This window comes from Acomys minous (assembly GCF_964271855.1).
Source record: "Acomys minous genome assembly, chromosome: 4".
Lineage (NCBI taxonomy): Eukaryota > Metazoa > Chordata > Mammalia > Rodentia > Muridae > Acomys > Acomys minous.
In genome coordinates, this window is record NC_140486.1 from 53,816,265 (window position 1) to 53,840,841 (window position 24,577).

Consider the following 24,577-nt stretch of genomic DNA (forward strand, 5'->3'; position numbering starts at 1 on the left):
AGTTCGTGATAAGAGTGGCTTTCTCCATTATACACTCCAGACAAGAGGTGCCGCCTACCAATGATCCAAAGCATTAGAGCCACCTGATATAAAAGCCAAAGCAAACCTTTTTTTCTTAATTGCTTCAGGTATTTTTTTTTATCGTGATGGAAAAATGCAGGGACGGTGAAGATATGGGCACGAACTATGACCACAACCCCAGCCAGGCCATATACCATTGCTTGGGGGTGTGAAGGGGAAGAGTCTAAAGTGATGTTGGATTATGGAAAAACATGGAGATCATGTTTTTTAATGTAGAAGGTAGTTTGAATGGGGGCTATTTCTAAGTAGGATAGTGGCTTTATAGAGGTTTGGAATAACTGAACATGACAGTAACAGTGATAAGACCAACATTGAGTGGGTTGATAAGAAACCTAACAAAGTAATTGTTGTATTTTCTTCCTTCTAGTGTTAATGCATGGCTCCTTGTCACTATGGCTTTAAGGCTTAGGAACAGCATCTTCTATTTGAGAGACCATTTGGGTTCTCAGTGTGTATAAGTGATGGATGGATTTCTTCATGAATGTCATTAGCCCTCAGTGAGGTATGATTTGAACAAGATAAATATAGATGATGACTCTTTAGTAGGGTTCCACTGTACCTGTAACACATATAAATGTATCAACTGTGGCTCGATCATTAAATATGCTTGGAGACTGCCAACATATCATCTTTATGGCAATCAGTGGCATTTTATCAATTTATATGCAGAGGTGTAGGCATCAGGTGTATAATGCTTTTTGTCTAGCTATCTTTTTAAGAGAACAATGCAGCAATCAACATTATTTTTCTTGAGTTTGCCACGTAATCAACTTTTACAATCCAAGCTAATGCATAACTATAGTCTTAAGTTACATAGTCTTTCATCCTCCTGGTCCAGAACAATATCATTTGTGGAAACACAGAAGTTGAAGTGAGTGTCCTAAGATGAATATCCACCGTAAATGTTAAAAATCAACACTCATGGTGGTTGTCTGACAAACAGTGATATTTGTAGCACTGCTTGTTATCTGAGTCAGTTGGGGCCAATGATTCAATCCCTTGTAGCACTCTTAAACATTTCTGCAAAGTAGCCCTCATTCCTTCCCTATGTGTTGCCTTTTGTGCTGTTCAATAAAGACAGAGTGATGCCCTTAAGTGCAGACACACGTGGATGGAAGAAAAGGGCACACACAGACACAAGGACAGAATCACTAGAAAGCCTTCAGGCAGGCGCAGATTCAGAGCTATACAACAGACAGGATGGAAAATACAGGGTGGAGGAAGTGGAGAACTTATTCTTGGTTAAATGGCTCCAAGGGGGAAGTGCTTTTATTTCTTAATGTGACACTGATGTATGTGTTTGGTGACTCAAAGTTAGTCACTAATGTTTTTAATCCATACATCATTTTTTTCTCAAAACAAACATAATGACATTGATTATATTATAATTATTACAGGTAATCTCATTTGGTGCTTTTATATGTCCCTCAAATTGTATTAACATTTTTGTAAGAGGATGAATTCCTACAGAAAGGGCGACTGTGACCTTCACACATTGTGCTAAACTCCGCCCATTATGTATTTCTGTTTTGAGACTTAATGAGTGGACTCCATTGATTTTCAGGGGTAAGCACTGGTACAAATCTCAGCATAAGCAAGAGCAGCGGTGAAGAAACCAGAAGCAGGGGAGTATCTGAGCAGTGAAAGCGTTTTAAGCAGGGGAGTATCTGAGCAGTGAAAGCGTTTTGAGTCTACTGCGTGACAAATACATGCTAGACATCAGTGACACTGGCAAATAGTTTCATTTTTCCTCCTTCGGGACATGCTTTGTTATTTCTACCTACTACTAGAGCAGGTCAGATCTAGACCCTTCTGTCCAACGAGCTCTGCTCTCACTTTTCTCTGGCCTCACGAACCGTGGTAGATGATGGCTACTGCATTCCTATGTTGGAGAAGAGACCTATGTCCTGCTCAGAAACAAAATGACCTTTTTTTTAAACGCAGACCCAAATATTTCAGTTACTACTGTTATTCTTTGTAGCAGCACACAGGGTACAGTATGATTGTTTGTAACCTGTGATGCAGCGATTGACTGTGACCCACAAAGGCCGCTCAGCATGGCAAAGAGAATCATACTAGCATATCACCAGTCCGGGAAAAGCTCTAAACTCAACACTCAAATTCAGTTTTTACTCCATATATGTCACGTTCATACTATGTTAAGATTGAAAGGGAACAAATTAATGAGCATTTTATACCACGTTACCTAACCACTATGTGTACAACCATTGGAGACTGGCAGAAGAACATGCTTATTTTGATAAGCTTAAAATAAACCAAGCACATTTAAGGTTGAGTGAAGTCACTTCTGTCCTAAATGGTTTGAGTCCCTCCTCTGACCCAAAGTAAGACAGCTTAGTCTTGATACCACACAGTAGCATGAATCTTTAAGTGACATCTTAGATTTCTGTAAATTGTACTTTGTGACAATCTAGGATTTCTTTGTCTTCAGTATCAAGTAGGGGTGTGTGCATGTGTGTGCGTGCGTGTGTGTGCAACAGAGAACTATTTAAAACACTGGTACTCTGTAGGCATAATGTTATTGTGTAATTCAAATGCTGCTGATTTCTGTATTCTCCCATATCTGGTTGCAATCCTTGTTCTGAGAATCTCCTGTCTCAATGTTGTGTAAACCTGGTTCCCCAATTGTCCTCCAATATGCCAATATGGCATCTTACAGCCAACTACTGAGCAGGGGAGAGAATAGGGCTGGACTTCCTGGGGAGGAGGAGTTAGAAGAGGAAGGAAAGGATTCAGTCAGGGGATTCAGCCATGGGAAAGGTACAGGTGACATCAGGAAAGAGAGCTGGAGCAGGAAAAGCTACAAAATGCAAGTATCTCTGGAATGTAAATTGGGAGGAAGCCAAATTATCTTATAAGGTTAAGATTAGAGTAATAACTGCTCAGTTCTTGTGATATAAAACTTGTTAAAATAATATAATAGCGTCTCGTTTGTGTGATAGCCAGGTTAAAGAGGAACTAAGAGAAACAAAGTCAACACAGATTAATCTCCACAACTTTGCAAATTTTCAAAAATTTATTCATTTGTTATGTGCACAGTGCTCTGCCTGTATGTAATGCTTAAAAGCCAGAAGAGGGCACCAAATGATTGTGAGCCACCATGTGGTTTCTGGGAATTGAACTCAGGACCTTTGGAAGAGCAGGCAGTGCTTTCAACCTCTGAGCCATCTCTCCAGCCCACAATTCTGCATTTTTATTGGTTGTAGTTTTCTGTAGTGATCTCTGTCCATTTCAAAGAGAAGTTTTCTTGATGCAGGTTCCTAGTTCCAGACATTATTTCCCTCTTGCTGAGGGCCTTAAGTCTAATTGAACAGTTTGGCTACCGCCAAGGTATGCATGACACTACTGAACCCTTAGGGTTCTTTCCATGATCTTTCCAAGATCATAGCTGTGTAGGACTGTTGGTTGCCTCCCTCCTTTGGAAGCTTGCATGGTACCATGACAGCTAGTCCTCAGGGAGGAGCACTGAGGTCATCCCCAGATAAGGGGGTCTCTGTGTTCCTGAAGCTCATGGTGTTTTTAGCAATAGAGACTTAACTTTCACCTCTGGGGACAACCAAGAACAGCAGCAATGGGTTGTATGTTTTTAGAGTCTCCTGGACAGCCCTGAACATAATTCAAAAGAAAGCTTCTCTGTTTGTTATTGGGGTTTTGTTAGGTGGTCTTTGGCTCTTTTTTTTTTTTTTAATGAAGAACAAATTGTGTCTATCTGTGGATGTTTGAATGAGAAATGTCCCCTATGGAATCTGGTATTTGAGCACATGGCTCCCAGTTGGTGGCACTGTTTTGAGGGGCTTAGGAGGTGTGGCCTCGATGGAGAAAATATTTCACCAGGAGTGGGCTTTAGGAGTATGCAACCTCATATTGCTTCCAGTCTGATCTCCCTCCTTCTTGTTTGCACTTGAAGATGTGAACTCTTAGCGTTTTGCTTCCATGCCTGCACCTGCCTCCACCCCACCATAACGGAATCTTACTGTTTTGGAACCATAAACTCAATTAAACTCTTTTCCCCCCTATACGCTGCCTTGCTCCTCATACTTTAGCACACCAAAAACAATAAAAATAACTAATACTCTAAGCAGACATATTTTTTTCTTGGCTATATAATATTGAGTGTCTGAATTTCAGCCTGTTGGGGCTGTCTTGTCTGTTCCAATATTTCCCTAATTCGTTGATTTGGTTTTCTTTAGAGAGTTGATTTATAGCTTAAGCATCATCATTTTATGGCTGGGTCCCAAACACCCAGGATGAAATTATTCTGCTACTTGATGATTCCTTGAAAATGATTGAGCCTCTACGTTATTATAAATTCTCCTGGGAAAGAGTGGAATGAACCTATGCTGAATTGTTAAAGAAAATGATACATTTGAAGCTCTTAACATGGGCCACTCAATGTAACATCTATTAATCATTGATTAGATATTACATTTGAGGCCAGGGATTTTCCTATATTCATTTTTTTTGCCACCAAGTCCCTGATAAAGCAAACTGATCAGTAATTAACTGATTTACAAGAAACAAACACAAAAGTACAAAAAAGGAATGAATTTATTATTCACAATTTTCCCAGATGCTCCTACTTAATATTTTCATTCTTTTACTTGTATATCAAATTTTATCTACCATTTATTTTAATATTATTTACTTTCTACTCTGCTGAGAAGAAATAACTGTTTTTTGCAAATAATATATCATATGTTAATTATCCACACAAAAGTACACCAAAAAGCAAACATAATTTCTTTTGTTTAATGCCCTGAAGACTACTTATGTGTGACATACAAAAATATGAAAACAACTACTACATAGCAGATGGTTTAGGATATTCTTTAACTTTAGAAAAGAAAGCTTAGGTTTTTAATCAAGGGGAGATTAAGGTCAAGCCTTGATACCAAATGTCAATGTCTGTAAAATATAAACAGTTAGAAAATGTTACGTATAAGTCTTCGTGTGGGCTAGGGAAATACTTAGAAATTCACCCAGTGATACAAAAGCATACTTAGTTTAATGTTTAATGTCATGTATTCAAAGATCTATCAAGCAAGCTATTGATACCATTTTTGTATAAAAACAATAGAATCAAGAGCATAGTTAGGCCCACTGGTGCTCAGTAAGGCACAGCACCGTTGCTTCTGGGACACTAGTGTTGGTGACACTTCTTCCCTGCAGGTGACATGAATCCTAGTGTATGGAAAAGGAGAGGCTCTCATGCAGAGAACTTTGAGCATGGAGCTCCTATCTTCTCAGATCGACTTTTAAGGCATTGCCTTATATGATTGCACTGGCTGGCAAGTTGCAGTTCAAAATTTGCAGGACAAAGAAGCAATGTGGCACCTCAGACTGAAATTAATATGACAGAATTGAAGCAGAATTCTTTATATGGGAGAGTTTTACCTTTAAGTCCTTCAAGTTATTGAAGGAGGCCCTTATATATTCTTCAGATTACTTCCTAGAGGAGGAAAAGTCAATGCAATTTAGAGGGCCACCACTCCTACAAAATAACTTCATTCATCAATCTAGAAGTCACTGTTTCCTATATACTATGTTTTGTAAAGCTCAGTCTCAGTGGTGGAAACTGTAGATTTGATGAGTCTCAGGGTTTTGATGTTGCACATACCAGGCACTTCACAACAAATAACCACAAACTCACCTTGCTTTCTCATCTAGGAGGAAGAAGACATTCTATGATACTAAAATCTATTTGTTCTCAATCATAGCGAAAACCAAGTTTCATTCCTTAATATTTAAGTAATCTTTTTCACTGTTTTTCTTTATAAAGTGTCTTTTAAAAATTAATATTGGTTCTGAGTGTTTAAGTTGGGTAAATGTTACTTATTCTTACTCCTTGATGTCAGAATAAATGTGATTATAAGTTGCTATTAAATAGAGTTTAGTGCATGGTTTCTAAGAGGCCTATGGATTAAAGATGAAAAAGGCAGAGGAGAACAAAGTAACTGATAAGAAAAACAGAAAATAACCAGTGTGCTCTATAATTAGAGCTCATTACTTGTATATAAACCTTTGGGTGAAAATTTAGTTCATCGCAGATCTATATTATAGTGATGACCTTAAACATGAGTTCTTTCTCCTCATACCTATGTAAGTCCTAGCTATGGATGATGAATATACCCCATTCAACTTTCTCATTCTTATGTGGGGTGTGTTGCCTATTGAACTGCAGATAATTAATTTGCCATGTCAGGATAGGGGTATTTTCCCATAGCTGAGGATCTGCTCCCTGAAATTGATTTCTACCATCTTCTTTTGTGTTGTTTTATCATTAGGAGACCATGCATTCATTAATGACATTGATTACCCCATACCTTCCTTTCTGCCTTCATCTTAGCTATCGCATCACAGAGAGCTGAATCTCCAAAGATTATGAAAAGTACTTGTTCATTTGAACACATCAGCAAGTTGTTTCTAACATTATACATTTTAAGGATATTAAACATACTTGGAAAACATGAAAAGGGAAAAGTTTATATTGATTTTCATAATTACACATACGTTGGGTGCTATCATATGCTAGTTGGACCCACTGTATGAGGTATTTTGTCTGAGCAAAGCAGCTATTCATGCCTTCAGGATTTTCTGAAACGTTTAAATAAAATACAACCTAAAGACACACATCTACTGTCATTTTATATTATCTTTCAAATAGTTTTAAATGCGTGGCAATTGCTATTCTATGCATGAAGCCCCACTTTTGCTTTTTGTCTGTAACTGCGTTCAGAGCCAAGGCTTTCAGCATTCCTCATGAAAGTCTTTTGTGATGGCCTTTCTTGGTTGTCAACTTGATTACATCTGGAATTAGCTAAAATCCAAGCTGCTGGGTGTCATTCTGTGTCTGCTTCTGGCCTTGGGGTATCCAGGCACCTTTGTGCAGAGGGAATAAAGGAACGAGGCTTAGCCGGGTGGTTGTTGCGGGGTACGGGGGAGATAAACAGCCTTCTCTGAGAAAGTCTTCAGTGAAACAGCTCTCTCTATTTGCAGATGACATGATACTATAGATTTGAGATCCAAAAAATTCTGCCAGAAAACTAGAAACAATGAGCAAATTCAGCAATGTTGCAGAATACAGACTCAATAGCATCAATCAGTAGAATATGTATATTTGTATACACACATATATACACACATATAGATAACAGACATAAGGAGAAAGAGTTCATGGACACACTCCTGTTCATAATAACCTAAAATATACCTACGAACATACCTAACCAAGGAAGTAAAAGACTTATGCAAATGACAACTTAAAAACTCTGAAGAAAGAGACAGAGACACACAGAAACAAAAGACATTCCACACTCATGGATTAGTCTAATCAACATTGTGACCATGACCAGTCTACCAAAAAGTATTCATATATTCAAGGCAATCCCAATCAACATCCCCATATCATTCTTCATAGAAACAGAAAATAGTCCAAAAATACACATAGAACCACAAAAGACCCAGAATAGCCAAAACAATCCTGAATGAAAAGAACGAAGCTGGAGGAATCACCATTTCAGATATTAAGGCATATCACAGAGTCAGAATAATGGAAACAATATGGTATTGGCACAGAACCAAACGTGTAGACCAATGGAACAAAATTGAAGACCTAAACATGTAACGTTAATCACTTACTATCTGAAAAGACATCAAATACATACACTGGAAAACAGAAAGCATCTTTAGCAAATGCTGTTGGGAGAACTTGGTGTCCCTCTGTAGAAGAACTAACTCCAACTGCATCAAAGACCAATCCATAAAGTCCGAAACAGCAAAACTGCTGCAAGAAATCTTAGGCAGTACCTACTTGACACAGGTGGAAGTGAAGATTTCCTTAGTAGAACTCCATTTGCTCAATCATTGACAAGTGGGGCTTCATGAAACTAAAAACCTCCACAGTTAAAGAAAACAATGACCTAGGTGAAGAAGCCCACAGAATGGGAGAAAAAAAAATCTCTGTTTTCTATACATTGCACATACAAAGACCTAAAACAAAACAAAACAACCCCCCAAATATTAAAAAAACAAAACAAAAAATAATACCACATGATCTTACAGAAAGAATTATTGGCAAATGAGGAAAGCTAGCTTTTCCCCACTGCCAAACAATCATCTTTGAAAACATACCTACAGGGATCCCTATGTGAACTGAACAGGTTATATTTAAGAATATTTATGTATATATACATATGCATGCCACAGCAATTAGTAAAAACAATAAAGGTTATGAATTTGAAGGAAAGAGGGAATGGGTTTATGGGAGAGTTTGAAAGGAGAAAGGGGAAAAGAAAAACACAACCAAGTTACAATTTCAAAGAAATAATTTAAAAACAAGCTAAAATAAAATCATCCAACAAATCTATTTTGAGAAGTACATATGCACTAGGGTGTACACTTTAAGTTTGCAGACAAAATATAAACAGGATTGTATAAAATTGTTTGACAATGTATCAAATACATATATATATATTGACGTATGAGTGTGACTTTGTGTAAAAATCACCATTTTATTGACATTTAAGTTTCATTTTATGAGTAAAGCAATGTTAGTTCCATTACAAAAACCATCTTTAAAATACAAAAACATAGCAAAGCTATAAATAACAGATTCATTTAAAGTGTTAGGGAACAAATTATTGTCATATCTGTGGTGTTTGATGACACATGCACTTGTCACTTAAACATTTCAGTGTCCCAGGAAATTGTTAATTCACTAGAAGAATTAAAAGTCACAGCACCTGACCTTGGGGGACACATAGTACAAGTGCATATGCCTGAAAAATTGCACATAGACAAACAGCATAAATTAAGATGTTGAGCCCATGTCGTTCATTTATAGTTATTAGAAACACAGGATGTAGTAATAGGGAAAACTCTGGATAGAAGATGGAGGACAGTATGGGAAGAAGGGTTAGCACCATAGTCTAGATAAGTTCACACTGCTAAAGGCAGGGAGGAAAAAGGGTTGAAAAACTCATGGAGGTCTTGTCTGAGAAAAGTAGAAGCGTGAAATACATTTGTCAAATAACCTTAAGATAGCTTTGCATTAAAATAAAAAATGTAAGGTGTGCCAACAGATGCCAGCCCAGATTACTATGCAAGTGAACATTCAATCATCATAGAAGAAGAAAATAAGATATTCCACAATAAAGTAAAATTTAAACATCTATCTACAAATCCAGACCTATAGAAGGTGCTAGAAGGAAAACTTCAACCCAAGAAGGCTATACACCCATGAAAATACAGGAACTAAATAATCTCATATCAGCAAAACCAAAAAAGGAAGCACATGTGTGCATGCGCACACCACTCACATATACTATCACCACCACCACCAAAATAACAGAAGGCAACAATCATCAGTCATTAATATTGCTCAATATTAATGGTCTCAATTCCCCAGTAAAAAGAAAGACACAGACTAACAGAGCAGATGTAAAAAGATCTATCCTTCTGCTGCACTCAAGAAACACACCTAAAAAACCAAGGATAGACATTTCCTCAGGGTCTAGAAGAGAGCTGGTATAGTTATTTTAACATCTAACAAATAAAACTTCAAACCAAAACTAAGCAAAAGTGACGGGGAAGGACACGACATACTTATCAAATGAAAAACATCCAAGATGATATCTCAATTTTTAACATCTATGCCCAAACACAAGGGCACCCAGGCACCCAAGTTTGTAAAAGATACATTACTACAGCTTAAATCACACAGTGACCTTCACACACTGAAAGGTAGAGTCTCCAATACTCCCATTTCATCAATGGACAGGCTGTCCAGACAAATTAAACAGAGAATACTGGAGCATCGAGAAATTATAAACCAAATGGACAGAACATATATTCACAGAACATTTCATCCAAACATAAAAGAATGTAGCTTCTTCAACACACCTCATGGGAACTTTCTCCAAAAGTGACCAAATACTCAGACACAAAACCAGTCTCAACAAATACAATAAAATTGAAACAACTCTGCACCCTATCAGACTACCATGTATTAAAGCTGGATATCAACAATAACGGAAACAACAGAAAGCTTACAAACTTACGGAAACTGAGCAACTACATTGAATGAAAAATGTGCCAAGGCAAAAGTAAGAAATGAAAGACTTCCTAGAATTCAATGAAAATGAAGACACAATATACCCAAACTTGTGGGAAACAATGAAAGCAGTGTTAAGAAGAAAGTTCATTAGAATTAAACGCCTTCATAAAAAAACCAAGAGATTTCACACCAGCAAATTAACAGCACACCTGAAAGCTCTAGAAGAAAAAGAAGTAAGCGCCCCCAAGAGGAGGAGATAATAAGATATAATCAAATTGATGGCTGGAATCAATAAAATAGAGACAAAAAGAACAATACAAAGAATCAGTGAAACAAAGATTTTGTTTTTTGAGAAAATCAGCAAGATAGAAAACCTCTTATCCAGACCAATTAAAAGTTGGAGAGAGAATATCCAAATTAATAAATTATAAAGGAAAAAGGGGACATAACATCAGATACCGAGGAAATCCAGAGAATCATACAAATATTCTTAAAAAAAAAACTGTACTCCACCAAATTGTTTTTTTTTTTACTTTATTAATTTATTCTTGTTACATCTCAATGGTTATCCCATCCCTTGTATCCTCCCATTCTTCCCTCCCTCCCATTTTCCCCTTATTCTCCTCCCTTATGACTGTTCCTGAGGGGGATTACCTCCCCCTGTATATGTTCATAGGGTATCAAGTCTCTTCTTGGTAACCTGCTGTCCTTCCTCTGAGTGCCACCAGGTCTCCCCCTCCAGGGGGCATGGTCAAAGGTGAGGCACCAGAGTATGTGAGAAAGTAATATCCCACTCTCCACTCTACTGTGGAGAGTGTTCTGTCCATTGGCTAGATCTGGGTAGAGGTTTAAGGTTTACCGCCTGTATTGTCCTTGGCTGGTGCCTTAGTTTGAGCAGGACCCCTGTGCCCAAACCTGCCTATCATAATGTTCTACTTGTAGGCTTCTAGGACCCTCTGGATCCTTCTACTTTGCCATTCTCCCATGCTTCTCTCATCTAGAGTCCCACTAGAATGTCCTCCCCTCTGTTTCAGTTTCCTGGTAAGTGAAGGCTTTCGTGGGGCATGCCCCTTGTGCTAATATGCAGATATAAGTGAGTATATACCATTTGAGTCTTTCTGCTTCTGGGTTAATGCACTCATTATGATCATTTCTAGCTCAATCCATTTGTCCACAAATTTCGGGAATTCCTTGTTTTTAATAGCTGAATAGTATTCCATAGTGTAAATGTACCACAGTTTCTTTATCCATTCTTCTATTGAGGGACACTTAGGCTGTTTCCATGTTCTGGCTATTATGAATAAGGCTGCTATGAGCAAATTTTCTTGTTGTGTGCTGGAGCATCTTCTGGGTATATTCCAAGGGGTGGAATAGCTGGGTCTTGAGGAAGCTCTATTCCCATTTTTCTGAGATAGCACCAGATAGATTTCCAAAGTGGTTGTACTAGTTTGCATTCCCACCAGCAATGAAGGAGTGTTCCTCTCTCCCCACATCCTCGCCAGCATGTGGTGTCCTTTGAATTTTTGATCTTAGCCATTCTGATGGGTGTAAGATGGAATCTCAGAGTTGTTTTGATTTGCATTTTCCTGATGATTAAGGAGGTTGAGCATTTCTTTAAGTGTTTCTCAGCCATTTGATATTCCTCTGTTGAGAATTCTCTGTTTAATTCCAAGCCCCATTTCTCAATTGGGTTATTTGGTTTGGTGGTGTTTAATTTCTTGAGCTCTTTATATATTTTGGATATTAGACCTTTGTCAGATGTAGGGTTGGTGAAGATCTTTTCCCAGTTTGTAGGCTGTCACTTTGTTCTGTTGACAGTGTCTCCTGCCTTACAGAAGCTTCTCAGCCTCATGAGGTCCCATTTATTAATTGTTGACATTAATGTCTGGGCTGTTGGTGTTCTGTTCAGGAAGTTGTCTCCTGTGCCAATATGTTCCAGGCTCTTCCCCACTTTTTCTTCTAACTGATTTAGTGTCTCTGGTTTTATGTTGAGGTCTTTAATCCACTTGGATTTGAGTTTTGTACAAGGTGACAAATATGGGTCCAGTTGCATTTTTTTACACATAGACATCCAGTTAGACCAGCACCATTTGTTGAAGATGCTATCCCTTTTCCATCGAATGGATTTGGCTTCTTTGTCGAAAATCAAGTGACCATATGTGTGTGGATTCATATCTGGGTCTTCAATTCGATTCCACTGATCAACCAGCCTGTTGCTGTGCCAGTACCATGCTGTTTTAATGTACTCCACCAAATTGAATGCACAGTTTTCTCAATAGGTACATTTTGTAGAAGGTAAATAAAGATCAGATATACAATACCCTTAGTGAAATAGAAACAATTGTTAAAAGTCTCTCAATCAAAAAATCCCAGGGCCAGACAGTTTTAGCTCAGAATTCTACCTGTTTTTCAATGAAGAGTTAATGCCAACACTTCTCAAATTATTCTAAAAAATAGAAACAGAAGGAATATTACCAAATTCCTTTTATGAGGCCACAGTTATTCTGAAGACTCAACATGGAGAATTACAGATAAATTTTCCGCATGAACATAGATGCAAAAATACTCAATAAAATATAATCTGAATCCATGAACATACAGAAAAGATCATCCACCATAATCAAGTGGGCTTCATCCCAGAGATGCAGGCATGGCTCAACATACAAAAATCAGTCAACGTAGTCCACCATATAAATAAAATGAAAGAAAGACTCCACATGATCTCTTTAGATACTGAAAAAGCCCTTGACAAAAATCCTGTTCCCCTAAGTCTCCTTTCTCTCCTATCTGGGGTAGATGGGTTGGAAGGGAAGTATAAACATTTAAAGAATTCCAAATAAAATAGGTTTGGAAAAGTTGGAGCCCACACCCTCCAACCTCAGCAGATATACCTGGTGGTTCCCATCTGTAATTTCAGCATTTGAGAGACAGAGCAGGCCAACTGCCACAAGCTCGAGGCTAATCTAGGCTACAGAGTATTAATTACTCTGCTTCAAAAAAAAAAAAAAGGAAGGGAAAAGCAAGAGAGGAAGAATAAGGAATAACACACTTTCCATCAGTGCCCCCCTTTCCTCCCTCCCTCTTCCTCCTCCTTCCTCCTCCTCCTTCCTCCCTCTCTCTCTCCCTCCCTCTCTCTCCCTCTCTCCCTCCCTCTCTGCCCCTACACGTTGCCTCATTGCAGCATCCCCAGCTGTTCAGTGCCTCAGGCTATAACTACAATACCAGGCCACTGTTTGTTCTTTAAGCAGGACTGAAAATTCTTCCATTCTGAGCAACTAATTGCTTAAAGCCCCAATCCCATTATTCATCCAGAAATAAAAGAACTATAACCAACCGCTAAGGCATTCATGAATCTTTAGAATTTACAAAGAACCTGATCAGAATAATCTAAATGCAGCCTTACAACATTTCTTTAACATTATACCTTATTATTCTCATCTCTTATAAAACTGGAATAAATGTTTCAAAGCTCTGTGACCTATCCACTGTCAGTGAGGTAGTTAGTAGAAAAGGATGATTTCAATTGTTTTTTTTTAATTTTTTATTTTTCTCCTTTATTAATTTATTCTTGTTACATCTCAATGGTTATCCCATCCCTTGTATCCTCCCATTCTTCCCTCCCTCCCATTTTCCCCTTATTCCCCTCCCCTATGACTGTTCCTGAGGGGGATTACCTCCCCCTGTATATGTTCATAGGGTATCAAGTCTCTTCTTGGTAACCTGCTGTCCTTCCTCTGAGTGCCACCCTTAATGCTTTAATTTAAATAAAATTATATCACTATCCCCTTTTCTACTTCCAGCCCCTCTCCAATAATGCTTTCCAAACCCTCTTTTCCACACTTTTTCATGATAAAAGTCCTGAAGAGATCAGGGATACCAGGGACCTATCTAACCATAATAAAGGCAACTTATAGCAAGCATATAGCTAACATAGGATTAGATGGAGAAGCATTCAAAACAATTTTCCTAAAATCAAGGCTGTCCACTCTCTCCAAAGATATTCAGTCTAGTACTTGAACTTCTAGCTAGAGCAATAAGATGACTGAAGGAGATCAAGGGGACACAGATGGCAAAAACCAAGCCCCCACACGAGGCGGTTTGACCTCCAAGTGGATAAACATCGCCTGCTCTCTCACAAGGCTGTTCCTCGTCCCACACTTGGGATCAAAACAAAAACATTTTTTATATCTACTACAGGAGGGAGAAGACATTGAGAGGTTGGATGGACAAAAGTGAAGGGGAGAAATGATGTAATTATAATTTAATTAAAAAATTAAAAAGTCTAAAAAATGTAATCGAGGAAATGGATATAACAAAACTTAGCTCTAGAAGAAATCTAGAAGGAAGCCATTAAGCAAAGTCATAAATGTCGCATAGACAGCCCTATCAGTTACACGCTGTCCTTGCTCCCATGCTGTCTTCATCTTCCCCTAACTCATCAGAGGGTTTCACAGTGGAGGCCTAAACTTGGTTAATAGTCCTAAGACCAATAGAAGAGCTGCAGTTGTGATTATTTTTTAATGACTGTCATTTATAAACAGGTAATTGTTTATTAATTCATGATATTTATTACATCTTCACCTAATGGATTCTGGCTTATTTTGGGTTTTTGATAGTCAAGTCGTGTATAAATAAAACTATGAATTTGCTTTTCAAAGGAACTATTTTCTTATCTAAAGATCAATTTTGTAGACTGAAGGATTGTTTTGTAGTTTAACTAGTTTTTCAAAGTAATCTCTGAGGAATTTTATAAACAAAGAAGATATGCTTTAAAAAGCATATTTTAGCTTAGGTTCATAGAATAGTTGAAGTCATCTCATTCACTTTTCTTCCCTAATTTTCCTAGGGACAGATCTACAATCACGGAAGTGAAGGCATGCGTAGAGTTCACAACTCTCTGTGGGCAGAGCCCAGCTCGAACTCAAGCTTCTGACATGGAGACTAGAGCAGAGGGCACCCTTTCTTCTCATGTCAGACTCCAGAGTCACCTGCACTGCTCTGGTGCCTATCGAAGAGCATCTTCTGAGAGTGTGGTGGTCCAGTATTAGCATCCTCTACTTTCATTGGTGTTTGGCGATAAGGTGGCACGTTAGCCATCCATGACTTCAGCAAATTTCTGAAGTAAATCAACTAATAAAGAGGAAAGTTTCACTTCCTCCCATTGTTTGGAAGGTTGTAATCATGGGCTGTTGTCTTCACACAACTCAGTACTGTGGCGAGGCAGCACCTCACAGCTAACAAATAAGAGAGGGAAAAAGGATTAAATCAGGGTCCTCAGTTCCTTCCAGGCTCACACCTACAATGACATAAAACTTCTTACTAGGTCTCCACTCTTAAATATTTTAGTACCTCGAAATACCACTAAGCTAGACATGTTTTTAATATATTACACCATAGTGAACACATATCTAAGATATCACTTGTATTCTTTTATTCCATGTGTGACTCCTTTATACCAAATAGATGCATAGCCCTTAAAAAGTTCCTCTAAAACAGAAAGATACCAGTTCATGCCTCATTGAAAGACATTTTAAAACACAATTATTCATTTATTCAAGGCAACATTTTGGTTAAAATTTAAAGATATTAGAGGCAGGGATTTTTCTCTCTGCCTATACTTTTCAGGTAAACAAAATATTTAGCTATGTTTTTACACATCGCTATATCTTTTAAAACTTAAAAAAAACCAATTACCCATTCTTTTAAAAAATTAAAAAATTTATTCATTTTACATCCCGATTATAGCTCCCTCCTTGACTCCTTCTGGTCCCACCCTCCTTTCCCCTCCCCTCCCCCCTCCTCTAGGCCTTAGGAAGGCAGAACCCTCCTCCCTTATCTTCTGACCAGAGCCTATCCAAGTCTCATCTGGACTGACTGCATCCTCTTCCTCTGTGGCCTGGCAAGGCCTGCCAGGGGGAAGCAATCAACAAGTTGGCACCAGAGTGCATGCCAGAGGTCGCCCCCTACTCCCCATATTACAGGACCCACAGAAGACTGTGCTGCCAATCGACTACATCTGAGCAGGGGTCTAGGGCTCACAAAACGTGGTCCTTGGTTGGTGCTTTAGTCTTTGCAGGCTCCATGCTGTGCCCCTAACCCCTACCCCCAGCTCAGATAAGCTCCATTGGTCTCCTTGTGGAGTTCCTGTCACTTCCAGGTCCTTCTGCCCCTCAGCTCTTCTATAAGACTCCTTGCACTCTGCTCCAAAGTTTGGCTGTAAGTCTCAGCATCTGCTTCAATCCTCCACTGGGTGGAGTCCTTCAGAGGACCTCTATGGCAGGCTCCTGTCCTGTTCCTTCTCTTCAACTGCTTCTGATGTCTATTCTATTTGCCCTTCTGGATGAGAATTAAGCATCCTCCCTAGGGTCCTCCTTGTTATTTAGGTTCTTTATGTCTGTGTATTGTAGTGTGGTTATCTTGCGTTATGTGTCTAATATCTGCTTATATGTGAGTATCGTGTCTTTCTGGTCGGGGTTACCTCACTCAGCATGGTCGTTTCTAGTTCCAGCCATTTGCCTGCAAATTGCATGATTTCCTTGTTTTTAATACCTGAGTGGTATTCCATTGTGTAAGTGTACCATATTTTCTTTATCCATTTTTCAGTTGAGGGACATCAGGGTTCTTTCTAGATTCTGGCTATTGTGAATAAAGCTGCTTATGAACATAGTTGAGCAAAAGTCCTTGTTGTAAGGTGGGGCATCTTTTAGGTATATGCTCAGGAGTGGTATAGCTGGGTATTTAGGTAGCATTATTTCCAATGTTCTGAGAAAGCTCCAGATTGATTTCCAAAGTAGCTGTACAAGTTTGCACTCCCACCAACAATGGAGGAGTGTTCCCCTTTCCCTACATCCTCACCAGCATGTGTTGTCACTTGAGTTTTCTATCTTAGCCATTCTGACAGGTGTAAGATGGAATCTCAGAATCATTTTGATTTGTATTTCCCTGATGACTAGGGACATTGAGCATTTCTTCAATTGTTTTTCAGCCATTAGATATTCCTATGTTGAGAATTCTCTGGTTCTGTACATCATTTTATTTTATTTTATTAATTTATTCACATTACATCTCAGTGGTTATCCCCTCCCTTGCATCCTCCCATTCCTTCCTCCCTCCTATTTTCCCCTTACTCCCCTCATTTTAAAATCAGATTATTTGGTTTGGTGGTGTTTAATTTCTTGAGTTAATTATATATTTTAGATATTAGCCCTTTGTTGGATGTATGGTTGGTGAAGATCTTTTTCCAGTCTGTAGGCTGCCTTTTTATTCTACTGACAGTGTCCTTTGCCTTACAGAAGCTTTTCAGTTTCATCAGGTCCTATTTATTAATTGTTGAGCTTAGAGCCTGAACTATTGGTGTTCTGTTCAGGAAGTTGTCTCCTGTGCCAATGTGTTCAAGGCTTTCCCCCAGCTTTCTTTTCGAACAGATTTTGTGTGTCTGATTTTATGTTGAGGTCTTTAATTCCACATGTAGACATCCGGTTGGACCAGCACCATATATTGAAGATGCTATCTTTTTACCATTGCATGGTTTTGGCTTCTTTGTCAAAAATCAAGTGTCGATAGGTGTGTGGTTTTATTTCTGGGTCTTCAGTTTGATTCCATTGATCCACCTGTTTGTTTCTGTGCCAATACCAAGCAGTTTTTGTTACTGCTGCTCTATAGTACAGTTTGAGATCAAGGATGGAGATACTGCCAGAAGATCTTTTATTGTATAGGACTGTCTTAGCTATTCCGTTTTTTTCCCCCATATGAAGTTGAGAATTGTTATTTCAAAGTCTATAAAGAATTGTGTTGGCATTTTGATGGGAATTGCATTGAATCTATAGATTGATTTTGGTGAGATGATCATTTTTACTATGTTAATCCTATTGATCCATGAGTATGGGAAATCTTTCCATCTTCTGATATCTTCTTCAATTTCTTTCTTCAGAGACTTGAAGTTTTTTCCATAACTTGCTTGGTTAGAGTTACAATAAGATATTTTATGGTTTTTTTGTGGCTATTGTAAACAGTGTTGTATCCCTAATTTATTTCTCAGCACGTTTGTCATTTGAATACAGGAAGGCTACTGACTTTATCAAGTTGTTTTTGGATCCATCCACTTTGCTGAAGGTGTTTATCGACTGTAGGAGTTCCTTGGTGTAATTTTTAGGGTCACTTATGTATTCTACCATATCACCCATGAATAATGGTCCTTTGAGTCCTTCTTTTCCAATTTGTATCCCTTTGATCTTTTTTAGTTGTCTTACTGCTCTAGATAGGACTTCAAGTACTATATTAGATATATGGAGAAAGTGGACAGCTTTGTCTTGTCTCTGCTTTCAGTGGAATCACTTTAATTTTCTCTCCATTTAGTTTGACGTTAGCTGTTGGATATTGCCTTTATTATGTTTAGGTATGTGCCCTGAATCCCTGATTTCTCCAAGACTTCAAATGTGAATGGGTGTTGCATTATGTCAAATGCTTTTCCAGCATCTAAGGAGATGATCATGTGTTTTTCTCTTTTAGTTTGTTTACATGGTGGATTATATAGATAGATTTCTGTATATTAAACCACCCTTACATACCTGGGTGGTTGGTCATGGTGGATAATATTTTTGATGTGTTCTTGAATTCGGTTTACAAGTATTTTATTGAATATTTTTCATCAATGTTTGTGAGGGAAATTGGTCTGAAATTCTCTTTCTTTATTGGTTCCTTTTGTGGTTTAGGTTTCAAGGTGACCATAACCTCATAGAATGAGTTTGGTAATGTTCCTTCTGTTTCTACTTTGTGGAATAGTTTGAGAAGAATTGGTATTAGCTCTTCCTTGAAGGTTTTGCATAATTTTGTGCTGAATCCATGCAGTCCTGGGCTCTTTTTGGTTGGGAGACTTTTGATGACTGCCTCTATTTCCTTTGGAGATATAGAACTATTTAAAAAAATTTAAACCAGATTTCTATTCAATTTTGGTAAGTGGTATCTATCAAGAAAATTGTCCATTTCATGTAGATTTTTCAAATGTTGTGGCAGATAGGCTTTTGATTTTTTTGGTTTTCCCTAGTATCTGTTATTATGGCTCCCTTTTCATTTCTGATTTTGTTGATTTGAGTACTGTCATGACCCATCCAGTGGAATCTATGTGACAAATGTAACCATGGAACAGAGGCGAGGACCCCTACCAAGGGATAGCTTCCTGGAAGGGGTCTGATGTTCTTGCCAGGAGTAACTAATTGCAGTCTCCCTCCTTTTTTCTCTTATCACTCATTGTTTTGGGAACATCCTGACTATCCTTCTGAATGTTTTCCCTTTCTGTCTTTGTTTTTATTTTCCTTATCAAAGAACTTTTCAGATGTAACTGTGTTGCTAAGCAACCCTTTACTTGAAACTGCAGCCAAGGGTCATTCAGTCAAGTTTACCACTAAGTTCCGTTCTACTTGTTAATGAAAATATGGCTAAGAATTAGTCACCAGTAAATAGTTTATATTATGACTTAAAAATAAAGTTTTGAGTAAGACTCCAAATAGTGGCAGATAAGCTAAGAAAACAAACTGTCTTGACTCACAGATGTTTGGCATAATGAGAAAACATTGACTTTTGATAAAGAGGACACATGCGCTGATACCATTCTAATGACTTATAAATGATTGTTCAAGATTGATGACAACATAATTACACTGCATCCTGTATTTTTGAATTGTATGGGAAAATAATGTAACCATGAGTGAACTCCCTTGTTCTGAATCCTGTATATAAACCTGGCTTGCTTCTCTCCAAAATACACACAGAATCAAACAGCACCTCTGGGTTTGTTTTCTGTTTGTCACTTGCCTTATCTTCTGCACACCAACACTTCGAGAACTCCTGACCCAAGACCTATACCTGACTGAGATGGTCTGGGGCAGAGTATTCTCCCTCTGGCTTTTAGTTAGTTTGGGTAATGATTTGTCTATCTTGTTGATTTTATCAAAGAATCAGCTTTTGGTTTCATTGATTCTTTGAATTGCTTTTTTTGTTTCTAATTTATTGATTTTTAGCCCTGACTTTGATGATTTCTAGCTATCTACTCCTCTTTGGTGTGTTTGCTTCTTTCTGTTCTAGAGCTTTCAGGTGTACCATTAAGTAGCAGTGTGGGATCTCTCCACTTTATGAAGGCACAAAGTTCTAAGAACTTTCCTCTTAGCACTGCTTTTATTGTTTCCCATAAATATGGGTATGTTGTGCCTTCATTTTCATTGAATTCTAGGAAGTCTTTAATTTCTTTTTCTATTTCATCCCTGACCCAGAAGTCATTGAGTAGGGAGTTTTTCAGTTTCAATGAGTTTGTAGGCTTTCTGTTGTTTCTGTTGTTGTTGAGTATTCCAGCTTTAATCCATAGTGGGCTGATAAGATACAAGGGGTTATTTCAATCTTCTTGTATCTGTTGAGGTTTTCTTTGTGACTGAGTATATGGTCATTTTGGAGAACGTTCTGTGAGGTGCTGAGAAGAAGGTGCATTCTTTTGTGTTTGGATGAAATTTTCTGTAGATGTCTGTTAGGTCCATTTGATTCATGTTTCTAGGCTGGTGAGGAGCTGGCAAAAAGAGGAGAGAGAGAGAGAGAGAGAGAGAGAGAGAGAGAGAGAGAGAGAGAGAGAGAGAGAGATATCTGGTCTCAAAGTTACTTACTTGGGTGCCCCACAGGCCTCCTCTCTCTCTTAAAATGTTTATCACCAAATTGATTATTTGTTTATTGCAGAATTTGTGACCTTAAGCATTCATGGCAAAAGGAACAAAAATTGAATCATATTCATAGCCCAGCTGAGGGTTTTGTAGTAACTGTGTGTATTTCTCACAAGCGTATCTTGACTGAGGAATATACACACTTGAAGTGCGCCTGCACAGTGTGCTGAAGTAGACATTGCCAAGGGATGTATGGGTATTGGAGCACTTGTGGAATTAATTGAAGAACTGGAAACAGAAATGCTATGAAGGCTTGCTTCCACTTGCTAATTTTATTTCGATGTGGAAGTGAAATCTCAGAAAAGTGACTTCTTCAAGGCTTTTTGAAAGATTCTAAGATAGGTTTTGTTGAGAAACTGACTTTTAACCTACTCAAAATCCAGAGAGGGCGTCCAATGATTAGTTAGGAGTGGGGGGGGGGCGGGGGCTTCGGGACAGAGAGAACAGATTCTCCATGGTGCTTTTGGCTGTAGTGAATGATTGAACATGATAAACCATGAAACGCTAAGGAAGGATAAGACTGAGAGTCTCACCATTTATAAAAATCAAGTGAAAATGTAAACTCTCCAACGCAGCCCGGTAGCCATTGCTCTGATTCTTCAACCTTCACTTTAAAAATAGGGATAGTTGCTCTGTATCCGTTTTCCTTTTCACCACTGACTTTTTAGATTTCTGAAAGTTCTCTTTGCTTCTATCAGGTAGATTGGATCAAAAGAGTTCGTCCTATCATTTTCTTAGAGTTTTGATCGTGAAAGCCGTACTGCCTGGGATCTCATTTGCCTTGGACTCCACCCACAGAGGGGAGGACATCCTATTGGGACTCTGGATGAGAGAAGCATGGGAGAATAGCAAAGCAGAAAGATCCAGAGGGTCCTAGAAACCTACAAGTAGAACATTATGATAGGCAGATTTGGGCCCAGGGGTCCCGCTCAAACTAAGGCACCAGCCAAGGACAATACAGGTGGTAAACTTTAAACCCCTACCCAGATCTAGCCAATGGGCAGAACACTCTCCACAGTTGAGTGGAGAGTGGGGTATGACTTTCACATGAACTTTGTTGCCTCATATTTGACCATGTCTCCTGGAGGAGGAGACCTGGTGACACTCAGAGGAAGGATAGCAGGTTCCACCCACTTTCTGACACTGGTGAAGGTAGACATGTGTCCTGCTCTGGGGTCGCGCTTCTGCAGGGCACTCTTGGTGTCCTTTTGTTCTGCTGACATAGCAGAGAGCCATAGAGCTGAGACTCAGGCCAACACCCACATTTACTCATGTGGCTGCCTTTGAGAAGTAAATGCATGCTGCTGCTTTTCAGTGCATATGAGAGTGAGCCGAGGAGGAAAAGAGGTGAAATCTTTTCTGCTTGAGAACAAAATCGCTCTGAGGAGCCGTAAGAGTCTGTAATTTAGCCAGCAGCTGAAACATATGTGCTCTCAAAATAACCAAAACAAAGAGGTAATCTGTTGTAAAAGCATGCGTCTCACAGTCTCTTGCCTCCAAATTAAACCTTTCATTGCAGGGGAAGAAACCACTTGGGTGTGTTCAACGAGAAACAAGAAATGCTTGCTTTCAAGTTGCCTGGTGGCTCTGAGATGACTGAGGCCCAGAGTTCATTACGCGAGAAGCAGGTTCCCTCACAGGAAGCGGGAGTACGCTTTTTCAGAGCAAACAGACGTGTGCCCAGACCCAGAGGAGGATTTGTCTCACAGATGGTCTTGTCCTGACTATGAACCTACTTACATCATGGCTAAAGCGATATTTTGAAATAATGAAATTCAGATACTTCCATGCCTTAGGGAGGAACTGTCCGTGTAAACACCCTTTCCCTTTCTCTTCTGTACACACTCATATACCCGTTCACGTACACAGACGTACTCTTCGACACCCTCGTACTCACACTCATACACACACACTATCACAGCGTACAACTCATCTGTGGCTGTGGAGAGTGACTCTCCAAAACACTGCCTTCCAAATCTCTAATCAAACCCAGTTTAATGTGTCTAATAATGCAGAGGTCAGAGTTTGTTGTTCATTTGGTGACTAAGACAATCTCTCATGATAGTTCCTGTTCCAGAAAAAACTAGAGGTTAAGCGTGCACAGGGATGTGCAAAGAAATACAGAAGGTCAGGCCTTAAGTGCTTCGTGGGAGCTTTCGTATGGAAACTGATTGTGGTAAAATGAAGGTCCCCTTGGCTGACTCCCTTTGGCTTTATGTTTTAGGTGGGTGGCATTGCCTGACTTAACATGATCTTTGCTGGCCCTTGTTCCCCCAGCTTTAACTTCATCTGCCTCCAAACCTCAAAGTCAAAGGGCTGGATAAGAGGCCAAATTAGACTCCAGAAGTATTTGGATAGAGATCTCAGCTGTGAAAGGCACTGATGAGCTGGTGAGAGGGAGCAACTGATGTCAGGCACCGGACTGAGAACCTTTAAAAGAACAGGCCAGTGGGCGGAGCCAGCGCTGGAGGCAAGCTCAGTAGCAGCAGCACTGAAGCCCAACCCTACATGTCTACACACAGCTATGCTCCCCGTTTCTCCATGACTCTCTTGCCATGGCAGACTCTGCTTGTTTAAACTGTGAGCCAAAACAATCCCATCCTTTGTTAAATAAATTGGTTTTGTTAAGTAAAGCAATGAGAAAAGTTATTACTATAGATAATACCTATGAAAGAGGTGCAAGTTTACTTTGCCTGTTCAATACAGTAACTGCAATTTGCAAACATAAAAAGGCTATTAGCATAGGTTGTTTCCCCCCCAGCAAGTAAAGCAGTTACATTAACATTTTTATGACTTTAAAATAAACATATTCGGGGCTTGGGGATTTAGCTCAGTGGTAGAGCGCTTGTCTAGCAAGTGCAAAGCCCTGGGTTCAGTTCTCAGCTCTGGGGAAAAAAAAATATTTACTACACAATCAAAGATAGTAATATATTCAGTTTAAAAATATTTATTTAAATTTTTATTTTTGTTTTTGTTGTTTGGGATAAGGTTCTTCCATGTAGCCCTCACTGTCCTAGAACTTACTTTGCAGACCAGGCTGGCCTCAAACTCAGAGATCTGTTATATGCAGTTAAGAGCGAAATGAGGACTGTTGAGATGGCATCCACCCATGAGCACAGGCTCCTGGCAGCTCCTCTGCTGCAGGTCCACACCCACATCAGTTCCCCATGGATGACCATTTGCTTGTGCTTCTTGTCTTTGTAGGCAATGACATCCCTGGGACCATATTTCCTTCTATCATGGGCCACCCAAGGCCCAGGGCATGATGGGGAGTGTGGATTAGAGAACTACATAGGAGTAAAGGCCAGAGCAAGAGAGTCATCCTGACCCATAAGTACCGCATCAAACATGGGATAGGCAGTGAGGGGAAAATGGGAGGGAGGGAGGAATGGGAGGATACAAGGGATGGGATAACCATTGAGATGTAATATGAATAAATTAATAAAATAAAATTAAAAAAAACATGGGATAGTCACCAACTGGGATGACACAGAGAAAATCTGGCACCACATCTTCTACAACTAGTGGTGTGTGATCTCCAAGGAGCACTCCAATGCTGTTCACTGAGCCCCCTCTGAGCACCAAGGCCAACTGTGAAAAGATAACACAAATCACATTTGAGATCTTTAACACCCCAGCCAAGTATGTAGACACTCAGGCCACGCTGTCCCTGTGTGGCCTCTGGTCCAACCACTGGCATTGTGATGGCCTGTGGAGGAAG

General features: G+C 39.1%; 1 long non-coding RNA gene across 1 annotated transcript in view; it reads left to right on the top strand.

The window, feature by feature from the left end:
- The window catches only part of LOC311596907, a 33,408-nt gene that overhangs the window by 284 nt on the left and 8,547 nt on the right, over nucleotides 1-24,577 (top strand). Inside the window, exon 2 of the long non-coding RNA XR_014779029.1 lies at nucleotides 449-583. This is a non-coding gene — a long non-coding RNA (uncharacterized lncRNA). The remainder of the gene's footprint in view (nucleotides 1-448; nucleotides 584-24,577) is intronic.